Here is a 25,323-nt window from a genome sequence, read left to right as displayed (position 1 = left end):
AGATCCTCTCCCTCCATCCCTCCAGTCCGCTCTGGAATGTTTAGATCAAACAGAGTGAGAAAAAGCATGGGGAGAAAAAGGGAGTGGAAGGCGCCTTGCAGCATATGTAGGAGTATGTGATCTAAATCAAGCTCAGGAGTAAATGAGGACTGAGGCAATCTGCTCCCCACACACAACACTGGTCCCCCTAAAGTATCTCTTCACCTTACACACCACCCTCCCCTCCAGGCATGAACTGGCATCATCCTTTTTGCTGTCACGGTTGGCTGGAACTTTCTCAGCACCCACCTGAGCTGCAGAGCCCACACTAGTAACTGGCAGCATCACGCTCTGTGGGGAAGCATCCTTGGTTTTGGAAAGGATGTTTCTCCTCGTGATCTCCTTTTCCTGGTATCCAGTGATTCAGGCCACTCACTGTGATTCTTCCCAGTGATCAAAGGGAGGTACTGATGGATTTAAGCAGCTGGGAGTATTCTCTAGGGCTGCCATACAGAGTACCACACCCTGGGTGGCTTAGCCAACAGAAATTCATTGTCTCACAGTCCTAGCAGTTGCAAGCCCGTATCAGGGTGTTCACAGGGTCAGTTCCTTCTAAACGCTGCAAATGAGGACATGTTCCAGGCCTTTCCCCCAGCTTCTGGCAGGTTGCTGACAGTCTTTAGCATTCTTGGCTTATAGATGCATTGCCCCAACCTTTGCCCTCATCGCCCTCTCTCCATATGTGTGCATCTCTGTATCCAAATTTTCTCTTTTTATAAGGAAACCAATCATATTCTATTAGGGCACAACCACAGTGACTTTATTTGTATTTTAACCTTATTATCTGTATAAAGACCTCTCTCCAAATAAGTTCGCAGTATGGTGTACTGGGGTTAGGACTTCAATTTATGAATTTTGGGGAGACACAATCCAATCCATAACAATTTGGGAAGCAGAAAGTGGGAGCACCTAGGAGAGGAGGCACAGCCTGAAATGCATGCCAGTGCTGGATAGACATTGAACCTGATGGTTAGCAAGGAGAGTTTAGGCTGGAAGCAAGGTGGGACTTGACCTCTTATCTAAAGGGGCAAGCCCTATTTAGCTTCAGCACCCTGTTGCTTTGAAAAATGAAGGACTAAGTTTCTCAGATCCTCTGAAAAAAATCTGGATTTTTTAAAAGTGAAAATTCCAAATTTTAAAAACATTGTACAGACTGAGCAGAACATATTTGTGAACTAAATTCAACCCAAGGACCGCATCTCAGCCTGAGCCGCCTGGAGGCAGCCACATCTCTCAGCCGGAAGCCATGGGTTTTCTTATCTGCAGGACAGTCATCCATTCTATGGGAGTGGGCTGTGCATCCAGGAGAGAGAACGAGACAGGAATGTTCTGTGTATTGTAAATGCAGCAGTGTGCATGTGTGTGTCTGTAGCAGTTTGGAATTAATATCTTGTAGGATCCAAATTAATATGAATGCAGTTATTTATACAGATTGATCATTAAAGCAATCCATACTCCTGAAAGGAACTCATGACCCAGCCCACTCTTTTTCACGAATTTAATCAAATGGTTTTCAGAATGTTTGCAGGTGATACTGGGGTCGGTTGACATTACATCAGTTGACATAGCTGTTAACTGATTTCCTTAATTCTCATGAGTCTGGGAATCAGCAGGATTTAAGTTGAAAGCACCTGGTGATTGTTGATAAACTGAATCTATACTTAAGGCATGAAAAGCAGCACTAGCCTCCATGTGTTAGATCGGATACAGGACCCTCCTTTGAAAAGTACCAGAATTCTCCCTCTGCTCTTCATCTCACCATTTACAGCTTAAAAAGCTGTTGTCTTTGAGGATGCAGGAGGAGGCTGGAAATGAGATAGGGCCTGATCATCCCCACAAAACCTAATATGTTGTTCTTTCTTATTTAGAACTTACTAAAATGCCAGGAGGGAAGAGTCATCTCAATCTGTTACGCTCCTAAGTAGTTCACACCATAGTCACTGTAAACAGAATATAAAGTAATGTGTTCAGAGGATTTTATGCTGTTTTAAATCATAATATCGTGTTCAAGGGAGAAAATTGAAATTCATTTTTTATGCTGATAGCACAGGCAATAAAATACAGTCATCCTGACTTCTAGCTGTAGCCGCACACTGTTTACGGTTTATGATAGGCTCTGGCGCTCGGAGTCTGACACGCCAGAGCCTAGATCCAAGGTAGCAAATGCCACCTCGCCCCCAAACCTAAGGACTTAGGCTTATGGACTTATGCTGTGGGAGCTGGCATCTCCCCAGGCTAGTAATTGCTGCTGCTACAAAGGCACTTTCTAAAGCAAGAGTAACAATCAAGGGCTCTATGAATTCAGTTCAACTTGAACTTAGTGCGCCCTGGACACAAGGCACCATAAAGCACTGCTGGAATGCAAGGGAGGAAAACAGACTGAAGTGTCAGTGTAGCTTCCTTGTAGACCGGCCGTCACAGCCTTGTGCACCGCAGCCTTGTCACCAGCACCACCACACCAGCTGTGGTCATAGCAGTGGGTGCCACACAGCTTAGAGGGGCCCAAAGGGGAATGGAAAGAGGACACTTATATGCGCTCGTCTTCACACCCATGCCTGGACGGGCGGGGCTCAGGTTGGTGGGCGTTTTCTGTGAAGTCTGAGACCTCCTGTAAACAAGGCTGAAATTAGATACCAGCCACCAAGCTGCCCTGAGTGACTGGAACAAGCTGAATCGGGACAACTCTGACTTGACCTTGACCATAGTTGTTTAGGTCTGCAGTATTTGCATAACAGACACATGGACTCCGAGTAGCTCAGCTGCTTTCTGATCATCTGACATCTCCCATTAACTCACTGCACAAAATTGAAAATCCTTTTTAAAAGCCCTTCAGAAATGCTGACATCTCCTGAAAGGTGCTGAGTGGAGACTGCAGCACCACCTGTCTGATAAAAAGTCAAGAACAACCCCACACTCTTTGATTTTGTTTTAAATGAAAGATGCAAAAGCTGTCTGGATAAGATTTGAGTGAGGAGTGCTGGGAGGAGGTGAAATAAAACTTCCAAACCACATGTGCCACAGTTCTGGCCCTGAAGCACGAGCCACGCCCATCCTAGGGAACCACAGCCGCGACCTCATCTCAGAGCCTTGCAGAGCCATCTGCAGCTTCCTGCCTTCTTACCCAAGCTTCCAGCTGTTAAGAAATGCAGTGAAGACTGCGTTCTTGTCATCCTGTTACCAAGACAGGGTATCTGAGCCTGATGCTGTCGCTCTGTGTGCACGTGCACACATGTGTGTGCGCTGACGCAAAGAGTCACGATTCACAAGCCCCACACTGGAGGTCCAGGAACAAAGCCTCATCTTATCAGGCACTAACCGCATTGTGCAGTGTGACTCGCAGCTGCCCCGGCCGCGTATGCATTTTTCAGTGATACAGTAAGTGTGAAGACAAAAGGGCTGCTTTTTACCCAGCAGAAACAGAATCAATACCAGTATTTCAAAGTTGTAAAGGTTAAAAAAAAAAAAGTGGCTATCACTGGCAGAGTGGAGGGGGGTAGGGGGAGGGTCCCATTTCATTTCCCATTTCATAGCTTTTTTAAATGGCTGATTATTCCAGCTGCATTTCAGATTGGGGTGCTGGGGTGGGAACAGCTCTATGCAGCTGTAGACTGAGCAGAGAATGGGTGAATCCTCTAGGCTGCTCTATGGCCACATTCAAGAGGTTCCTCTTAACCTGAAATAGTTCAGTAAGAGGAGCCCTTTTAGTTCTGCAGTGATTTTTCCCCTGATTGTTAATTATTGGGGTAATCTACAGTGATTATTCCTGTTTGTAGGGAATCTTAGCCAGTGGCAGAAAGAAAGGCTGTTTCATGGATTTTTGTGCCAAGAGAAGAGTCGACCTATCTACATTTAGAGACGGCCACTCAGGGTGATGGCCCCTGACATGACATTTTCTAAGACTTCAGAGTCCTTGCTGTTGGTCAGTGCTTTCCTAACCATGCCTCATCTGATCATTCTCACCGCAGCCCTGCAAGGTTGCTGCTATTAGGAGTCTCTTCTTGTGGGTGAGGAAACGGAGCTAATAATCATAAACAGCAGAGAGAAACACATCTTCCAAATCTAAGGCTTTCCTATTTCAAGCAAACAACGCTGAGGAAAATACGTAGTTTGGTTTCGTTTGTATGTTGGACAGAATTTTCCTCCCAGGTACTTACAGTTGGGTAGGGAGTGTGTGGGATGGTAGAGTTCTAGATCAGAGGCTCAGGCTCGTGTGTGCAAATCCTCAAGAGAGAGAAAAGTCTTGGAAGGAAAATGGAATAGGAAATGTTCTTCCATCTTGGACTTAAGTGGGCTTTTTATCGCATTTCAGTAACTTTCCCCAGTAAGTAGGAAGGTGTGAAATACCTGATACTGAGGTTTGGGTCTTATAACACTCATGCCTGATGCAGTATGGGAAGCAAGATGGTCCAGGGCAGTGGCTCCCACGTGTGGCCCTGGGTCAGTGGCATCAGCACCAACTGAGAATTTGCTAATATGCGTATTTCAGACCCCACACATGACTGAATCAGAAATTCTGAGGATAGGGCCCAGAAATGAGCATTTTAGCAAGCATGATTCTGATGCACACTGAAGTTCGAGAAATGGTGCTCTAATAGAAAGAGCAATCAAAGGCTATGAAGTTGGACCTTCGTTGAAAGCTCCATCACCATTTATTAGCTGGGTTCCTGCAGCACCTCAGTTTCCACATCTGTAAGGTGGACCTCCCTCCCAAGGGCATCGAGCACTAAAGGAGTAATTTTCTCCACTCTAGTTGATAATGATAGAATGATAATGGTTCCCTCCCTCTCGTTGAGAATTTAATGCTATGTTATGCCAGACTCTATTAGGCAGAATAAGTAATGCTAGTTGCCCTCACAGGTAAATCCTAAATCCCAGACCCCAATGGCTGAAGGCAATAAAGGCCTATTTTCCACTGAAGTAAAGCCTAATTAGTGGGTCAGATGGCCTCCATCCATCATGTAGCCATTCCATGCTTCTGGAGCACTTGGCTCCAACATCTGCACAGCCAGGGATGAGGGAGTAGAGGAGGTGCACATCTGCTCTGCTCACAATCCACTAGACACTAAGCTCATGACCCCCGTCCAGGAGGCTGGAAACGGCAGAGCAGCACTTGGAGCATCTGGTGAGCACAAAGCGTCTCAAGCACAGCTCCACCGAGCCAGCATTTGTTGTGGGAGGGTCACCTTTATTTGATGGTTCTTCCAATCATGGCTCCAGCCATATGAAAGGGACCATCTGAAAAAGACTGGACTAAAAGACTTTTCAGAAAGGGTGGTGGAATATTATTCAGCCTTTTAAAAAGAAGGACATTTTGCCACTTGTGGCAACATGGATAAACCTGGAGTGCATTATGCTAAGTGAGATAAGCCAGGCAGAGAAAGACAAGTACTGCATGAACTCACTTATATGTACAATCATAAAATACAAAGTCAAACATATAGTAACAGAGAACAGAATGGTGATTACCAGTAGATCAAAGGGTGCAAAGTTTCAGCTTATAAAATGAATAAATTCTGGAAATATTTTCCATCATAGTGACTATAATTAATAGTAATGTGTTGTGTACCTGAAATTTCCTAAGAGAGTAGATCTCAAGTGCCCTCACCACACACATAAAGTGGTAACTTACTCTGCGAGGTGACAGATATGTTCATTGGTTTGATTGTGGTAATCATTTCACTATGTATACATATACCAAAACATCACATTGTACACCTGAAATATCTACAATTTCCATCTGTCAAAAATTAAAAAAAATAAAAGCCTTTTCACAACTGGCTGAAGGAAGGAGGCAGCCAGTTGGCAGCTGGGATGCAGAAACTCTTGGTTGATCTGAAGGGAGCAGATCATGTGGAGAGTCTGAGGTCTCTGCAGGGGCCACATCACTACCTGCCCGTGGTCCGCACCCATGAGCGAATCGCTCCTGTGGTCCAGTTTAGTAAAGGAAACTGAGGCCAGAGAGGTTAAGCTGCTGGCCAATCTCGCAAAGGCAGCTGGCGACACTGGGATCTGAAACCAAATCCCATGACCCCCAGCTGGTGTTAAAATTACTGTCCCTCAAAAAAGGGAGACATGTATTCACTTCTCACTGGAAGAAACAAGCCAGTCAGAAAGCAGAATTAGTCATATATCTCAGTTAATTTCTCAATTCATGTCTGAAAGAAAAATAAAATGACTTAAAATAGAAGCTTTGAATTAAATTTTTAAGAAGCTGTTCTCAGTAGTCAAGAGGCCCATAAGAAAAGAATTGAATTCTCCCATGGGTAGGTGTTTGTATGGGCGCTGTGTCTATGTTGATCCTGCTTAGCTAAAAGAACATTTACATTAAATGCATAAGAGAGAGGCTTCGCCATTGTGAAGGTTAATAGTCAATCACAGCTGAGAGGCTCCATTAATACTCGTGAAGACTGAGCGGGTATTGTGGGAGAGTCCTCGCTGGTGCCTTCGTTTGGAGCTGGCCTAGTCCTGTGATTCTGTCATTGTGATGATAAATGAAGCTCTAATCATTTATACTTAAGATGTCTTTGTTCTTTGTTTCAATGGTGAAGTTGGCATTTCTAGTCTCCAGAGCAATTTCCATGGTATGCGGTGCTCTTTTTCCCTCACCCACCAAACGTGGCTTCAGGTTTGATGGTGATTTCTCTGCAGCTCTTCTGTAGAGCTTGCACACAGTCCTGAATATTTAAATCACAGAACTGTGACAGCTGACCAACTGGCAGGCCAGTTGTTTTCCCCGTGTCCCCATACATCTTTGTTTACTGGCAATATACCTGAAATCACATGCAAAGTGCTAATGAGAGTAATTTATTTTATCTTTATTATGTTCATTTCAGTCTTCTTGGTGAGAAGGCAAATATTTTTATAATAGCCTCAAAAATTGCATCTATGCTAACTAAATGGTGGTTTTTAGACAGAATACAAACAGGAAAAATCATCCAAAGATATGAGCCCTGGAAAACCACTTTTCTCTGTGATCCTAAAGGCAGTACCTTTGAAATATAAGTGAATATGCTTCCATTTTAGGAAGTATGGTCATGAAAATTTTATGTTCTGTGCCCATTGAATCATTAAAACAATAGTTCTTCAAAATGGGTAGCTGCTTAGTTCCTTTGAAAAAAGGTAGGCAAACAGATAAATAGTGGGTGCTGACAGGTAATCAGTGTGTTGAAAGGAGTTTTGCCTACCTTAATCTCAGCCCCCCTTTTGACACTTATGATTGTCCCTTGTTGTGCTCATCTTCATTTGGTGACTTATCAGTCCCCCTCTGGAAAGATGCTAGGACAGGGAATTGCATCTTCCTATGCATTAAATGACGCCATGCAGGAACTGCCCTCCTCAGATTTGACTGAACCAATGAATCGGCCGCCTGCAGGCTGCACCCCAAGCAGCCGAGTCCACATGCTACCAGCATGGCCTCCTTAAATGACTTGGCACCGCCTTGGTATTCCTGGAAGTCAGGAGCACTTCTGCCAGGAGCCTCGACACTATCAAGATAGTGTGCTAGGAAAAGCCAGTTAAAATCAGAAACTCATTTCTAATTAGAATTAGGAAATCTATCACAAGGACACTGGTGACCATCAAAAGCAGAAGGGGCTGGCTCTTCGGGCAGATGAGAGAGGGAGCCCATTTTAGCAGAAGTTGTGTGCTGTCCTCAAGAAAGGAAGGCCACACACCGTGCCAGGCAGGCCTTGCCTGAAAATAAATACCAGCGGGAGGGATGAGAGTCTTGTTTTTTGCTACTGAAGCAAGATTCCCAGCCCCACAGGAGCAGGTGTAGGCTGGTGAGAGGGAGGCTGACAGGCAAAAGTCAAAAAACACATGGCTCCGTGGAGCACGTCCCTGCCCACCACGAGCTCTCGTCTGTCCCAGCTTGCTGTCACCTTGCTCTCTTTTCGCGGTCGGAAACCAACAGAGCCATTTGGGGCCACCGCTTGTGAAATCTGATTCTTACCCCACAGTCAACAAACAATGCAGCCAGTATATACTCAGGCATTTATTTCCCCCAAAGGAACTATAAATTCGTGTAACTTTGTCCAGGCAACATATGATAAGGCCTATTCATTTTTTTAAATGAAGAAAAGCATATATATATATATATATATATGCAGGTTTAGACTACCTAAGAAATATGTTATCATTTATAATTAATTTACATCAAGTGTTACGTCTGTTTACTGAATTATTAAAAATACTCTGCTGAGGTTTATGTAAAAACATATGGAATATGTTCTTATACATTTCTACAACAGTTTTCAAACTGCCTGTTTGACAAGTAAACTTGGTTTTAGGGGAAATTCTGACCTCCTTTGTGTATGTCACAGTCATCTTCATGTTGAATTAGTTGATAACAAAAACAGCCCTAGGGAACTGAATCATCATTGTAAGGCCAGTTAATAGAGGGGGCAATAAATCATATTAAGAGAAGCATGCTTTTATGTGCCCTAAGCGGAAGAGCTCACAGCTGCAGCCACAGCCCTGCAGCTCTGTTCCAGCTGTAGAGCCACCAAAAACCTTAGCCTCATGTGGGCCTGCACATCGGCCAGGATGGAAGTCTGGAAGCCACAGTGCAGGAGAACTCTCTAGAGAGACTGGTATAAAAAACACTCAGCAGTTATCAAAATAGGGCACCAAGAAACACCAAGGCATGAGAGACATGACCGCTTTCAGATATTTTTTTCATGATGATGATGATGAAAGGAAGAAGGTACGTTGCCTGTATTGCCACCCCCAGTCCGTACATGGGACTCTACGATGATGAAAGACTTGCATGACTGTTGTCAGCCACCAGCATCATTCCCTGTGGCCTCTTGGCCCTGCTCAGTCTTGCTGCCTCACGTGCTGAAGGACCTCACTGTATTACAGCTTTCTTAAGGGAGTTAAGAACTGCACAGCATGTGACGAAGAAATCACCCCTTTTGTTTTGCACTGAGGGCCCGAAATAACTCTCGCTGAGTCAGCTACGGCAACTCTGGGGGTTCCACTGCCCTGGGTGATGCCACTAGGACCGAGATTTCAGGCACTGGCGACACTCTATGCAGAAGCCAGACAACTATGACCTGAGGGCCAGATCCGGCCCTCTGCCTGTGTTGGTAAATAAAACTTTATTAGAACACAAACATGCTCATTCATTTGTGAATTGTCTATGGCTACTTTCACCTTACAGAGGCAGGGTTGAATAGTTGTGACAGAGCTGTATGGTCTGCCAAATGTAAAGAATTTACTATCTGGCCCTTTGAAGAAGAAAAAGGTGACACATTTCAGGACCTAGACTGAGGACATTGAGAGAAGATGGACTTAGTCTTGTATTATTAACACTATATCCATTTGGGAAGTACATAAGCTTTAAGTATCTTATTAGAGGAGGCATTATATTCATCTTTACACAAATAGGGGTTTCTGTGCTCATTTCTCTAATCATCAAAATAATTTAATTTACTTATACTTATTCATCCAAATCTGAGGCACCATATTGCCTTGCAGATTACACCAAGGATTATAGTCCATTCTTTAACATTCAATTTATTACCTGCGCAATTAGAAAAGCTTCTTCAGGGACCATCAAAGCTTTTCCAAGTGACCATCGGAAGCAAGCCGCCCAGCTGCTGACTAGCTAAGAAGGCACTGGCTCTTCGGGGAGATGAGAGGTGGAACCCAGTTTTAGCAGATGTGTGTCATCCTTAAGAAAGGAAGGCTACATGCTGTGCCAGGAAGGCCTTGCCTGAAAATAAGTATCACTGGGAGGGATGAGAGTCTTCTTTTTGCTGCTGAAGCACCCACAGGAGCAGGTGTAGGCTTTTGAGATGGATAGAGGCAGTGGGTGAAAGTCAAATACCAACACATGACACTGGAGCACAATATAGGCCTCTCCTCCAAACCCTCCCCTCAGGACAGGTGGTACGGGTGACTGCTAAACCAAGCATCACAGACCTGAAGAGAGGTGTGGCAGCAGTTCCAGCAAATCTCAACAGTAGATGTTGGAATGTGTATAAAACTTTGGTAGGGAGAGTGATGAACCTCTCCACCACACCTACACACAGATGCACGCACACACACACACACACACACACACACACACACGCATGCACTAGGAATGACCGTCTTCCACTGAAAGGAGATACTGAGTGGGGCACCTGTGCTTTGCTGCAGTTGCTCACTCTCTGTCCCTTTGCACCTGCATTCCCCCCACCCCCGGGAGTGCAGGCCTGCCTGAGAAGCGCAGCCTTCAGGGCTCTGAGCCACCAAGGGCTCCTGTCTGCTCTGGGGGATTCTGCTTTGAGACAAGCTCAGCCTCACAACCACTGCTTGTTGGAGACGTGCCAGCCACTAAACTGGCCATGAGCCGAGCTCTCCTGGGCGGTGGAGGTGCTCCTGACTGAAGGGAAGGTTCTAGTCAGCCTTTCTGGCAGGATAGAGGCAGGTGTTTATTTCACACCTCAGGAGGTGCTTTAGCTGGTGCCTCCTGTGAGGGACCTTCCAGTCACAGCTGGGCTGCTAATGGGTTCTGCCCAAGCTCTCCCTGTGCCTCTGGGGCTGTCAGCGTGGAGGCACTGCTGCGGGCTCACAGGTCAGGCGAGTGAGAGGTGGTGTATGTATCTGCTGGGACCACGATGTGAGGAAATAAACAGAAAGCAGAGAGGGCAGGGAATTTGGACGGATTTTCACCAAGCTGGGGGCTGACAACCCCACGGTTAGATATGCATTTCTTAATTCATGGTCTCTGGGAATGTACATGCAGAAGAACAGCTCATCTCACAAGGGATCTCCCAGTGCACTAGCAGATAAGGCCAAGAAACTAGTGGGAAATTGTTGGTATGATGCAGGTAAAGGCTGTTTGAAGCATCCAGATCACACTCCATTCCCCATGCTTTTTCCTCCGTTCCTTTCCCATGGACATAGATCCTCTTCCAGGCAAATAAGCCCTTTCCATAATGAGACCTCCATTGTTCCTGATCCTTTTAGAATTAACAAGAAGATTTCAAAGAATGCAAAAAAAAAAAACCCAGACTGATCAGACATTCCTAAAATCTGCCATGCTGCTGGCACAAAAAGGTGGGATGGGTCTTTCCTTTTTATTACATTACATACATGGAAAATGTATTTTTTTTCTGGGAAAGCACTTATAGTTTAATGAAATAACTACATTCTATACCACTCCTTTGGGCTCCAAGGTTATTGGTTTTAAAATGAAGTTTTATGTTTCAGATTGTGGAATGAGGATCAGGAAAGAGATGGGGAAATGGGGCTTTCGTAAAGGAGAACTATAGAAAACTGCAAAATAATGTAACCAAAACCCCCTCCACTCAAGCACGTGAGACTCTTTGGGGTTTTTGTGTTTTTGTCTCAAGGGTTCTAATAAACAGCATAGGATCTCAGGTGAACTTGAATTGTTATTTCTTCCAGGAATAGGAGCTTAGAGAAGGTCCTGGGCGGCAGCTGGAGGGAACCGGCAGCAGTCCCACTGAACGGAGGGGGGAGAGGAGGCAGGAATACCTGCCGGCTTCTACCCACAGCCCTCTCCTTGGGAAGTGCTGATGGCTCCTAGAAGAGACATTGGCCTTTGGGTGTAAACGTGAAGAAAGCATGAGCTGACACTCTGCAGCTGCTAGAAAGGGCCTGGTGTCACAGAGCGGGGCCTGACAAGAGGCATCCGGGGGCCTGTGTGCAACTGTACATCACTTCGCTCGGTCTGGAAGATAATAGGGTTGTATATATTATTTTCTGAATAAATAGATGAATGGATTTAAATATATGGCATTTAATATTAGTGTTAGATATATGACTCATGACGTTTTTGTATTGCCCGGGCTGTGAACGTCAACCTAACCACAATATTGCTCAGGACAGTCGCTCAGCAGTGACGCCTGGACCTCCCTCTTCATTTAGATCACTCTTGGTCCTTGCCCTAGAGATCTGTGTTCATCAAAAGCAATATTCTTCAAAGGAGAAAAGATAGTAAGTACAGGATACCTAAGAAAGGCTAAGTTAACGAAAGACTATCAGAAGCTTCTGCTTGAGCCTAAATCAGGGCTTTTGCTGATTCAGACAGTTGTGGGCATGTTTGGTGGATGAGTCCTAGGTCCACCAGAGGTCTGCTTTTCTGCAGGAAATCAGCTCCATTTACAGAAACACCTGTGCCTGCACATTGGGCAGACATCCTTAGCAGTAGTTCAAAGTGACCATGTATTATTATCTGCTGGCTTTTCCAGCAGTGAAGGCAAGGACCTTGGTGAAGGGGCTAAGGCATAAAAGGAAGAAAATGGCCAATCCCATTTGATAATAGCAGGACATGTTTTGGGGACATGGTAAAAACCAAGCAGATACTTCCAGAAGTAATTGGGATAATTTGCAGATTGGAGATTAAGTGTGTGTGCGACAGGGGGAATACTGTGCATAAGTCATCTAAGTTTTTTTCTTGACTTACTTCTCTTGGATGGAGCAGTGTATCCACTTTGAGCCTCTACCTTCAAAGAGAAATAATACAAACATAATCTAATTGTCACTCTGTTGATCACCAGAACTGATCCATTTAAGTGACTATCAAAGCAGGTGTCTCCTCCCCTGGCATTCCTCAGTGACTCAGATCAGAACAGATTCTTCAGAAAGGAAGACCTTCCCTACCATGATCTTCCTGTCAGTCAAGGTCCCGCCAGGAAACAGTGACTTTCAGAGGCCTGACAGCTTCTTTGTCCTCATCCTTGGTTCCTGCTCTTCAGCAGGCTTCCTGTAAGCTGAGAGCCCCAGGGTGCCTCTCCTGCAGGGTGGCTGCCAGGACAGTCCACACCGAACAGGTGGGGGGTTCCTGGTTCACAGATTATTGCAAATTTCAAAATGGCAGCAGAGCATCAACCCCAAGCCTGGGGCCTGTCCAAGCAGGGGTTCCTGGGTCACTGTCCAGGTCATCTGCTCATGAAGTGGCCCTGGGGGTGCATGGGCAGCCCTGGCCCCCACCCTGCGGGCTTAAGGTCTGGCCTCACAGACAAGACAGGCAATAATGGGGAGACATGGGACATACGAGACCATCGTCGCGGACTTTGGAGGCACCTTAACCAGAGGCTGGTGAACTGAGGAAGTGATATTTAAGGTTTAAGCTGCAATCTTGGGGATTAGTATCAGATAGACAAAGAGGAAGGCAAAGAATGTTTAGATATAAGGGAGAGCATGCAAGCCCGGAAGGAACCAGGACGAGTTAATGACATCTAAAGCACAGGATGGGGGAGGTTGCTGGCACACAGCTAGATCGTGAAGATTTGTCCAGCATGTGGGGTGTTTGACTCCCTCCTGCAGGCACTGGAGGGCATGTGCCATTTTCAAGCAGGGAAGGTATGACTAGCATCGCCCCTCAGGATGACCATTCTGCCTGGGGTGGGGGGTACGGGAGGACAGGAGCAGTAAGTAGGCTGGCAGCAACCAGGAGAGATGGTGGTGGCCAGCTTTCCTGAGTGGGTGGTAGGGTGGCATGAGATGGTTTGCACTTGGTGGTTGAAAAGCTGTCGAAGATATGGTGCAGAGAAGATGATCTCTAATTTCCTGGCTTGGGCAGCTCACAGCAGGGGGTGGGATGGGCCGCAAAATTGTCTGGGCAGAAGGGGAAGAAGCTGGGTGAGTTAATTTGGGACCCTTCCAGTTTGATGGCCTGTAGGAGTGTAAATTGGAAAGGTGGTCTGGAGCTCAAAAATACAACTGGAGATAAGATTTTGGAGTCATTGGCATATAGATGAAGTCATGAGTGTTGATGAGATCATCCAGGGACTGTGTGGCATCAGAACTGGTAGGATCTGGGTTCACTAATTACTAAATGAGCACCTGTTATGCTCTCTGGGGTCTCCTGGGAACTGGGGTTGCAATGATAATCACAACCAGACAGAAATGCCCTCCTGGAACTGACAGGCTCTCTAGGAAAGATGCCAAAGGAGGTGGAGGGGACAGAATTCAGTGCTTCTCCCCTTCCCATGGCCCCACCATGTCTGTCTCCACTGTTCATTTCCCGTCTAGGGCATACATTGGGAAACCTCCATCTTTTCCTGTCTTAGGAGGGAGGGCCTTGTTCTCCATCATTCTCCACACCTACCTTTGCATGTCCTCTTTCCATCTGTCTGAAAACGCAGTTAACTTCCCTCTGGGGCTCAGATGCAGAAAACCAACATAAATTCTGCTTTCCTTTTTCCTGAAAGGCAGATACAGCTTCTGAGATCTAAACTTTAAAATCAGGGCCTTCAAAACAATAAGCAGTTGTCAACGCTAATGGAAGCTGGGACCTTGCTTTTCTGAAGCCTGCAGAAGGCTCATTGATGCTGTGTAGAAGAATGAATTCTTGTCAGTGTGGAAGAGACAGGCCAGCAAAACCTACAAGGGTTTGGTCACTTCCCTGGGGAGATGCTGTAATGCTCCACGACAACACCCCCCTGCTCCCCATAGATTTCAGCATCTTGCCACTGCATCCTCCAACAGTCCCCTGTCTCCAAGGCCAAAGCGGAAGTGCCATTTGTTTGGGATTTGTTTGTTTGTTTCACAGTCTTTTCATGCAGAAAGAAAAGCATTAGTTTATTTGGATGTTTGCTGTGGCCACTAGTATAGAGTTGTTCAGACTGATAAAAAGTAAAATCCATTCTTAAATTTTGAAAGAAAATAGAAGGCTCGGATCTGATGATTGATGGCATGTGGCATTCAAACACGAACTCAGTGATTTTTCAGATTATAGTAAATGGACATCATTTAGCCATGGTCCATAGTAAGGAAGAAATATTTGAGGTGTGGAAGCAATTTTGAGGCTCAGAGATATCTTAAAAACCAGGGTCACATATGTAATAGCAAAACTATTTAAATAGATCACTTTAAAGTGCATTAAATTTTTGCTTTTGGATCATTCATTTTATGTAAAAGTTTAACTCCTAAAAAGGTCTCCCTTGTCATCTAGCATATAAATGATCATGTCTAAATATATAATTAGAAAATATTTTTAATTTATTGTTAGTCTAAATCAGATACAGTTCCTTAAATCTATCAAGGTGAGGTGAGAGATATGAGACATTCAGAAGGCATCTCTATGTTGTGCCTGTAGTTATCAGCTCCTTGGGCTTATTCATAAAATTGACCACTTCATTAATACAGAAGCTCTGCTCTGCTATTCAGCTTTTCATTAACCCATACTTCTTTGAAAGGTAGATTTTAGGAACCAATAGGTGGTCGGTTCACTTGGTGGAGATGGCAAGCTGCCTGGCTGCTCCCCTAAAGTTCTAGTAACTGGGATTGTGAAGCCAGAGCCTTTTTCCTTCAGTATGTGGATCTGACTCTAGGTAAAGACAATCCCTCAAGGAAAAGTCATATTTTAAACTAACGTAAGTCATCTTTTTTATAGCCCAGCTTGAGGGAGTACATAAAAGCTATCAGTATATAAATGGTCATGTTGGGAACTCACTTACTAATTCCAATACCAAACACACACACCTATATACAAGGCCCTCCATCCTGCCCCCACCTGCCACAGGGAGGAGCTGTCCCTCTGTTTGAAAGGCCTTCTCTGTGCCTTGGGTCCCAGCCCCTTCTGCCTTCTCAGAGCTCCTGAGCTGTCACTTGAGCATTCTTCCTCCTTATATATTTAGCTTCTCACGACCACCTCCACCACCACTTAATCTGGATTCTTCCCATTATGCATGTTCAGTCTTCTCTATTAAAAAATACAAACCTCTGAGAGGATTAAAGACAGCGGCGTGAGAGGTGAGACAGAGGCTTCCTCCTAAAACTGCATACAACTTGAAAATATAGTTGGTGCAACTAACCCTGAAAGAGCAACAGGAAAGAGGATGGCACCAGACTGCATACACCTGGAGAAAAGAGCAGACCTCATGGAACAGGGTAACGTACCAAAGCTGTGGCCTGGCGGGACTGTAGCCCTTCCCCCACCCCAGCTCACTGGCGGTAGTAAGAGAAACAGAGCAAGGAGGGAGTGGAAGGCTTGGGACTGCTGAATACCTAACTCTGGAGATCTGCTCTGGGAGCACAAACCTACATCTCATGGTGCTTTCATGATATTCTTGTGATTAGGGGATTGGAAAGCTAACACAGGCAGAATTCCTCGAGAGACTGAGATTCCAGCCATTTGTGGAAGGCAGGGATCCATATATGACTGCTCTGGGACAAGCTTATACCTGTGTGATCGGCCCACTGGTTCAGGCAGTGGAGGCAGGCATAGCAGCTGGGAAGCAGAAAACAGTTCTTTCCTCCCCCCAGGCACCAATACCACTCCCCTGTGACCCCCGCCATTGCTTCAGAGGCTGAGCAGCTCCAGAGAGTAGAGCTTCTGGACACTAGAGGGCACCATATACAAATACGAAACGCCAAAGGAACCTGGTCCAGAGTACAATTAATACAATTCCTGAGAAAGATGACATGGACTTCATGACTCTTCCTGAAAGGGAGTTCAAAATAAAAATCATTAACATGCTAATGGAGGTACAGAAAGATATTCAGGAACTCAGGAATGAATTCAAGTCAGAGATCTAATCATTCAAGAGCACAGTGGAGGGTATTAAAAGCAGATTGGATATGGTGGAGGAGATGATGAATGAAATAGAAACTAGAGAAGAGGAATACAAAGCTGAGGCACAGAGAGAAAAAAGGATCTCTAAGAATGAAAGAATATTGAGAGAACTGTGTGACCAATCCAAATGGAACAATATTTGCATTATAGGGATACCAGAAGAAGAAAAGAGAAAGGGATAGAAAGTGTCTTTGAGGAGGTAATTGCTGAAAACTTCCCCAATCTAGGGAAGGAGATAGTCTCTCAGGCCATGGAGATCCACAGATCTCCCAACACAACGGACCCAAAGAAGGCAACACCAAGACATATAGCAATAAAATTAGCAAAGATCAAAGATAAGGACAGACTATTAAAAACAGCCAGAGAGAGAAATAAGATCACATACAAGGGAAAGCCCATCAGGCTAACATCAGACTTCTCAGCAGAAACCTTACGGGCCAGAAGGGAGTGGCATGATGTCTTTAATGCAATGAAGCAGAAGGGCCTGGAACCAAGATTACTTTATCCAGCAAGATTATCATTTAAATTTGAAGGAGGCATTAAACAATTTCCAGATAATCAAAAGCTAAGAGAATTTACCTCCCACGAACCATCTCTACAGTCCAGTTTGGAGGGACTGATATAAATGGAAGTGTTCCTAAGGTTTAATAGCTGTCACCAGAGGAAATAAAACCACAGTAAAGGAAGTAGAACAGCTAATTACTAAGCAAATGCAAAATTAAATTAACTATCCCCAAAGTCAATCAAGGGATAGACAAACAGTACAGAATATGATACCTGATATATAAAGAATGGAGGAGGAAGAAAACGGAAGAGAAAAGAAAAGAACTTTTAGATTGTGTTTGTAACAGCATATTAAGTGAGTTAAGTTAGACTCTTAGATAGTTACCCTTGAACCTTTGGTAACCACAAATCTAAAGTCTGCAATGGCAATAAGTACATACCTATTGATAATCACCCTAAATGTAAATTGACTGAATGCACCAATCAAAAGACATGGAGTCACCAAATGGATAAAAAACAAGACCCATCTATATGCTGCCTACAAGAGACTCACTTTAAACCCAAAGAAATACACAGACTAAAAGTGAAGGGATGGAAAAGATATTTCATGTAACTATTAGAGAGAAAAAGCAGGAGTTGCAGTACTTACATCAGACAAAATACACTTCAAAAATAAGAAAGTCACAAGAGACAAAGAAGGACATTATATAATGATAAAGGGGTCAATCTGACAAGAAGATATAACCATTATAAATATCTATGCTCCCAACACAGGAGCACCTACATATGTGAAACAAATACTAACTGAATTAAAAGGGGAAATAGAATACAATGCATTCATTCTGAGAGACTTCAACACTCCATTCACTCTAAAGGACAGATCAACCAGACAGAAAATAAGTAAGGAGACAGAGGCACTGGACAACACATTAGAACAGATGGACCTAACAGACATCTACAGAACTCTACACCCAAAAGCAGGAGAATACACATTCTTCTCAAGTGCACATGGAACATTTTCAAGAATAGGTAATTACTAGGCCACAAAAATAGCCTTAGTAAATTCAATAAAATTGAAATCATACCAACCAGTTTCTCAGATCACAAGGGTATGAAACTAGAAATAAATTACGCAAAGAAAATGAAAAATCCCACAAACACATGGAGGCTTCACAACATGCTCCTAAATAACCAATGGATCAATGACCAAATAAAAACAGAGATCAAGCAATATATGGAGATAAATGACAACAATAATTCAATACCGCAAAATCTGTGGGATGCAGCCAAGGCCATGCTAAGAAGAAAGTATATTGCAATACAGACCTACCTCAAGAAAGAAGAACAATCCCATATAAGCAGTCTAAACTCAGAATTAATGAACCTAGAAAAAGAACAAATGAGGCCCAAAGTCAGTAGAAGGAGGGACATAATAAAGATTAGAGCAGAAAAAAATAAAATTGAGAAGAATAAAACAATAGAAAGAATCAATGAAAGCAAGAGCTGGTTCTTCAAGAAAATAAACCAAATAGATAAACCCCTAGCCAGACTTTTCAAGAAAAAAAGAGAGTCTACTTACATAAACAGAATCAGAAACAAGAAAGGAAGAATCACTACAGACACCACAGATAGAGAACACTATGAAAAATTATATGCTAACAAAATTATATGATAACCTAGAAGAAATGGACAACTTTCTAGAAAAATACAACCTTCCAAGGCTGACTCAGGGAGAAACAGAAAATCTGAACAGACCAATTACCAGCAATGAAATTGAACTGGTAATCAAAAAACTACCTAAGAACAAAACCCCTGGACCAGATGGCTTCACAGCTGAATTTTATCAAACATTTAGTGAAGATATAATACCCATCCTCCTTAAAGTTTTCCAAAGAGTAGAAGAAGAGGGAACACTTCAAAACTCATTCTATGAGGCCAGTATCACTCTAATACCAAAACCAGGCAAAGACACCACAAAAAAAGAAAATTACAGACCAATATCCCTGATGAACATAGATGCAAAAATACTCAACAAAATATTAGCAAACCTAATTCAAAAATACATCAAAAAGATCATTCATCATGATCAAGTAGGATTTATTCCAGGGATGCAAGGATGGTACAACATTCGAAAATCCATCAACATCATCCACCACATCAACAAAAAGGACAAAAACCACATGATCATTTCAATAGATGCTGAAAAAGCATTTAACAAAATTCAACATCCATTCATGATAAAAACTCTCAACAAAATGGGTATAGAGGGCAAGTACTCAACATAATAAAGGCCATATATGACAAACCCACAGCCAACATCATACTTAACAGCAAGAAGCTGAAAGCTTTTCCTTTAAGATTGGGAACAAGACAAGGATGCCCACTTTCCCCACTTTTATTCAACATAGTAATGGAGGTCCTAGCCATGGCAGTCAGACAACACAGAGAAATAAAAGGCATCCAGACTGGCAAGGAAGAAGTTAAACTATCCTTGTTTACAGATGACATGATATTGTATATAAAAAACCCTAAAGAATCCACTCCCAAACTACTAGATCTAATATCTGAATTCAGCAAAGTTGCAGGATACAAAATTAATACACAGAAATCTGTGGCATTCCTATACACTAACAATGAACTAGCAGAGAGAGAAATCAGGAAAACAATTCCATTCACAAGTGCATCAAAAAGAATAAAATACCTAGGAATAAACCTAACCAAGGAAGTGAAAGATCTATACCCTGAAAACTCCAAGACACTCTTAAGAGAAATTAAGGAATATACCAATAAGTGGAAACACATCCTGTGCTCATGGATAGGAAGAATTAACATTGTCAAAATGGCCATCCTGCCTAAAGCAATCTATAGATTCAATGCAATTCCTATCAAAATACCAACAGCTTTCTTCAGTAAACTAGAGAAAGTCATTCTAAAATTCATATGGAACCACAAAAGACCTCGAATAGCCAAAGCAATTCTGAGAAGGAAGAATAAAGCTGGGGGCATTATGCTCCCCAACTTCAAGCTCTACTACAAAGCCACAGTAATCAAGACAATTTGGAACTGGCACAAGAACAGACCCATAGACCAATGGAACAGACTAGAGAGCCCTGATATAAACCCAACCATATATGGTCAATTAATATACGATAAAGGAGCCATGGATATACAATGCAGAAATGACAGCCTCTTCAATAGCTAGTGTTGGCAAAACTGGACAGCTACATGCAAGAGAATGAAACTAGATTATTGTTTAACCCCATATACAAAAGTAAACTCGAAATGGATCAAAGACTTGAATGTAAGTCATGAAACCATAAAACTCTTAGAAGACAACATAGGCAAACATCTCCTGAATATAAGCATGAGCAACTTGTTCCTGAATGCATCTCCTCAGGCAAGGGAAATAAAGGCAACAATGAACAAATGGGACTACATCAAACTAAAAAGTTTCTGTATAGCAAAGGGCACCATCAACAGAACAAAAAGGCATCCTACAGTATGGGAGAATATATTTGTAAATGACAGATCCTGCAAGGAGTTAACATCCAAAATATATAAAGAACTTACACACGTCAACACCCAAAAAGTAAATAACCTGATAAAAAATGGGCAGAGGATATGAAGAGATAGTTCTCCAAAGAAGAAATTCAGATGGCCAACAGACACATGAAAAGATGCTCCACATCACTAATCATCAAATTAAAACCACAATGAGATATCACTTCACACCAGTTAGAATGACCAGCATCAAAAAGACTAGGAACAACAAATGCTGGTGAGTATGCAGAGAAAGAGGAACCCTCCTACACAGCTGGTGGGAATGTAAACTAGTTCAACCATTGTGGAAAGCAGTATGGAGGTTCCTCAAAAAACTAAAAATAGAAATACCATTTGATCAGGGAATCCCACTCCTTGAAATATACCCAAAGAATACAAGTTCTCAGATTCAAAAAGACATATGCACCCCTATATTTATTGCAGCACTATTTACAATAGCCAAGATATGGGAGCAACCTAAGTGTCCATCAGTAGATGAATGGAAAGAGAAGAAGTGGTACATATACACAATGGAATACTATTCGGCCATGAGAAAGAAACAAATCCTACCATTTGCAACAACATGAATGGAGCTGGAGGACATTATGCTCAGTGAAATAAGCCAGGCAGAGAAAGACAAGTGCCAAATGATTTCCCTCATTTGTGGAGTACAACAATGAAGCAAAACTGAAGGAACAAAATAGCAGCAGACTCAGAGACTCCAAGAATGAACTAGTGGTTACCAAAGGGGAGGGGTGTGGGAGGGCAGATGGGGAAAGAGGGAGAAGGGGATAGAGGGATATTATGTTTAGTACACATGGTGTGGGGGTCACGGGGAGAACAGTGTGTCACAGAGAAGGGACATAGTGAATCTGTGGCATCTTGCTGCACTGATGGACAGTGACTACATTGGGGTATGGGTGGGGACTTGATAATATGGGTAAATGTAGTAACCACCTTTTTTTTCATGTGAAACCTTCATAAGAGTGTATATCAATCATAACTTAATAAAAAATTGTTTTAAATAAAAAATACAAACCTCACCAGAGCTTCCTTCACCTCCAACTCTCTCATCCCATCGAAAGCCAGGCTTCACAGAAGGTTTCTCCATATTTGTGATGCCCATCTCCTCACCTCTCTCCTCAACCCACGCCAACCTGGCTTCCATTCCAACCACCTCTCATGGAAGAACTCAGTGAGGCTACTAATAACCTTCCTGGTACTAAACCCGAGGTAGGGGGGTGGTTTCCACACCTTCTCTGGCCTTGCAGCAGCACCTAGCACTTTATCAGCCATGCCCATCTTCTCACATTGCTTCCAGAACACGACTCTGTTTATCCTGCCTTCATGAACTGTCCCTGCTCTAGCTCCCGGCAGGTATGTCTTCCTTAGTCTGAACCTTAAATATTGGAATTCTGTAAGGCTCCACCATAAGCCCCCTCCTCTCCTCATTCTGTGCTCTGCCCATATTCCTGGCCTCAAATATTAGTCTGTATTGCAGACTCGCCACAAATTTCTGTCACTGGCCCAGACTTCCTGCCAAAGCTCAATACGTCCAGCTGCCTGCTTGGCATCTCCACTGTTGCATGAACATAAGCCTTTCTGACTCACAAGATCCAAACTTCCACTCATAGTTCCCTCCCATCCTTCCCCTGTCCTCCCCTAAAATGCCCTGGTTCCCTTCCAGTGTTCCTTGTCTCGGTCAATGGCATTACCATCCATCCAGTGTGTGTTACGAAAACTAAGAGATATTCTATATATGTCCTTCTTCCACCTCTGTCCATATATGTGCTGTCTCCGTGGCCTGTCAGCATGGCTTCCTAAGAACTCACACATCTACACCACCGCCTCACCCAAGTGTCCATCAACCTCTACCTCCTCAGGCTTCTCAGACTTCCTCTAGACTCCCCCAGTCCCTTGTCTGTACAACAATCAAAGTGTTCTATCGTAAACCTGAAATGTTCATTTGCCGGGGACTGGGCTGGCTGGAACACACACACCCTATATAAAGGCAACCTCTGAGCACACCAAGGAGAATTTGTAGAATCAGATCCAGCCCACTGGACGTCAGTTTCCACTCTGACTAGTAAGGCATTATGGTTGTGGAAGACAGAGTGTCAGTCCCCCTCCAAAAAGTCCACATTCCAATCCCCACACTTGTGAACACATAACCTTTCATGGTGAACAGGATTTTGCGGCTGTGATTAAGTTAAGGGTGTTGAGATGAGATTATTGTGGATCATCTGGTAGGGGGCTCAACATAATCTCAAACTGTCCTTCTGAAGAAAGGCAGACGGGTCAAAGTCAGAGAGGGATGGGAAAGATACTACATTACTGCTGGACTGAAAGAGGCACAGGGAATGCAGGCAGCCTCTAGAAGCTGAAGAAAGGCAAGGGAACGGGTTCTCCCCTTCCTCCAGAAGGAACAGAGCGCTGTTGACACCTTGATTTTAGTCCCCTGAAATGCTCTTTGGATTTCTGACTTCCAGAACTGTAAGATAGATTTTTATTGTTTTAACTCACAATGTTGATGGTAATTTGTTACCACAGTGACAGGGAACGAATACACTGGTTAAGGGTATTCAAGAAACAATGTCAAGGGTTAAGTCCTGGCTCTGTCAGCTGAAGGCCGTGTGACCTGGGGCAAGGTATGCAACTTCCTGTGCCTCAGTTTCCCCATTTTCACAATGGAAATACAGTGCTACCTCAAGGGGCTGCTATGAAGATGACATGAATTAACATATATGTAGTTGTTAAAACTATGCCTGCACATTATAGGCATGAAATCAGCATTAGCTTATTACAAATTGCTGTTTATTATTTGTGAAGAAAAAAACATAGGCCCAGCGGGGTCCAATACCCTGTCCTAAGAAAGGGGGTTCAGAGCAGAGCCAGAACTAGAACCCAGATCCCCTGAGTCCTGAGTGGTTTAGTGCTTTCTTACTACAATGCCACACTACCATTTTCCTACCAAAACCCATTTTCAAAGTCAAAACAACTAATTATAGCACATGCCCTTTGGGAGAGCTTAGCTATGATTAGCCTTTATGTTCTCAGACCCTTTCAAGAGAAATCAAACACAGATAGAGGGCCTCATGTGAAATCGTGTGTGTTTGATGATACGGCTGTCTAGTTAATAACAGAACTTTCTCTGGTTATAGTTCAGTCACTTATTGTTTTGTCCCCTCCAAACATGACCCTTAAGATAAATAAAAACAAAAGGCCAGCACAGAGCCAGGCAATAGTAATGGAATCCATGGGCTGCTTGGCATAAGGTGATGGGCTGGACATTTTACAGACACTTCTGGGCATAAGACTCCAAAACGCTGGCCTGACTTCCAAGATGCAAGGTTCACCTTGAATTGAGGGCTTGTTCAAAACGTCAAGCACCCCCCAAACCCTAGCTTCATTTAAAGCATGTGTTTTACCAAATGGTCCCATAAGTTGGCTGCCCATCCCTGTAAATGTTCAAGTATTCTTGAAGCAAAGAAATGGGAAAGTGGGGCACAGCCTCTAAGAAACTTGTCCTAAGTGGCATCAGGAGCTGCATTCCAGGCCTAAGTGACACCAGCTGGCTGAGCTGTGCAACCTCAAATTGCCTCCTATAGTCTGAGAATGCTGTTTTAGGAAGGACTTAAAGACCACGGAGTCCAAATTTAGGATGTCCAATATTGTGAATTTCCAAATACATAGCTGGCCCTTATCAAGGATAAATAATGCCTTCATGGGATGTTTTGAAGAGAAAATGAGTAATGAATGTAAAAATGTTCTTTTAAACTTTAAAAGACTTCGGAATACAACTTCCAGCAGTTTCCGGGGTGTACAGATTTTAGAGAGAGACACCTGCCCAGAAATCCTCTCTTTCAAACTGAAGCCCATTCTTCATCTGAAGCATGTGTGGTGGTATCGTGGTATCTTAGAATCCATCATTCTCTGGCCCAGAGCAATGAAGAGAACTGATAAGTGACAGTAAGCATGGAATTTCAAATATTTACACTTGGCGATTCCATGACTTGATACTGTCACCCTTGGGCTCTTCAGATTTCATGAGATAAACATCTGGTACATTGCTGATCCCCCCTCAGGGGCCAGTGGAGTCCTGAGAGAGGCCTCATTCCTTCCACAATTTCCTCATCTCACACACATCACATACCAATGGGTGAATCAGAATGCTGAGTAATTGTAGGGCTGCTAAATAATTTCCCAGAGCTGCCAAATTACAAATGGCTCTTTGAGTGCCGAGGCCCACTGTGCTTGTGCTGGTCATTCCTAGAACTTTCCACAGGCACGTAGTTCCCCCGTAGTAACTTCCCACTCCCTGGTGACTTCTGCCCTGACGCGGGGCCCGCTCATCATCTGTGACCCCTCCCTGTCCCAGCTGCCCCACTGTTGCATCACAGCAGGTTCATGCCCTTGCGGCGATGGCTCACTTTTTATAGCTAAACTGGGCACCCGGCAACAGAAGTGTCATTTCTGTTCCTGTTCATTTGTCATTCCACGTCTAACAAGGCTCTGGCGGTGATGGGTGGGGACAAGAAGAAGAGCAGCTATTGTTCTTGGCAGACAGACGTGCTCTCTCGCGTCTCCCCGGGGCCAGGGGCCTCTCCGTGCTCTTAACTGGGTCTGCACAAACATGGCAAGGAGCGAGCTCTGGCCTCAGGGCCGGGGCGGAAAGGCAGAGGCCCAAAGTTAGGAGGCCACAC

The 25,323-nt window shown here is 43.9% G+C and overlaps 1 protein-coding gene across 16 annotated transcripts in view; it reads left to right on the top strand.

The window, feature by feature from the left end:
• The window catches only part of PHACTR1 (phosphatase and actin regulator 1), a 509,978-nt gene that overhangs the window by 471,908 nt on the left and 12,747 nt on the right, over positions 1 to 25,323 (top strand). The window lies entirely within an intron of this gene.

The sequence above is a fragment of the Manis javanica genome, chromosome 16 (genome assembly GCF_040802235.1).
Source record: "Manis javanica isolate MJ-LG chromosome 16, MJ_LKY, whole genome shotgun sequence".
In the NCBI taxonomy this organism is placed as follows: Eukaryota; Metazoa; Chordata; class Mammalia; order Pholidota; family Manidae; genus Manis; species Manis javanica.
Note: the sequence above shows the minus strand (reverse complement) of the source record. Positions and strands in the feature narration are given on the sequence as shown.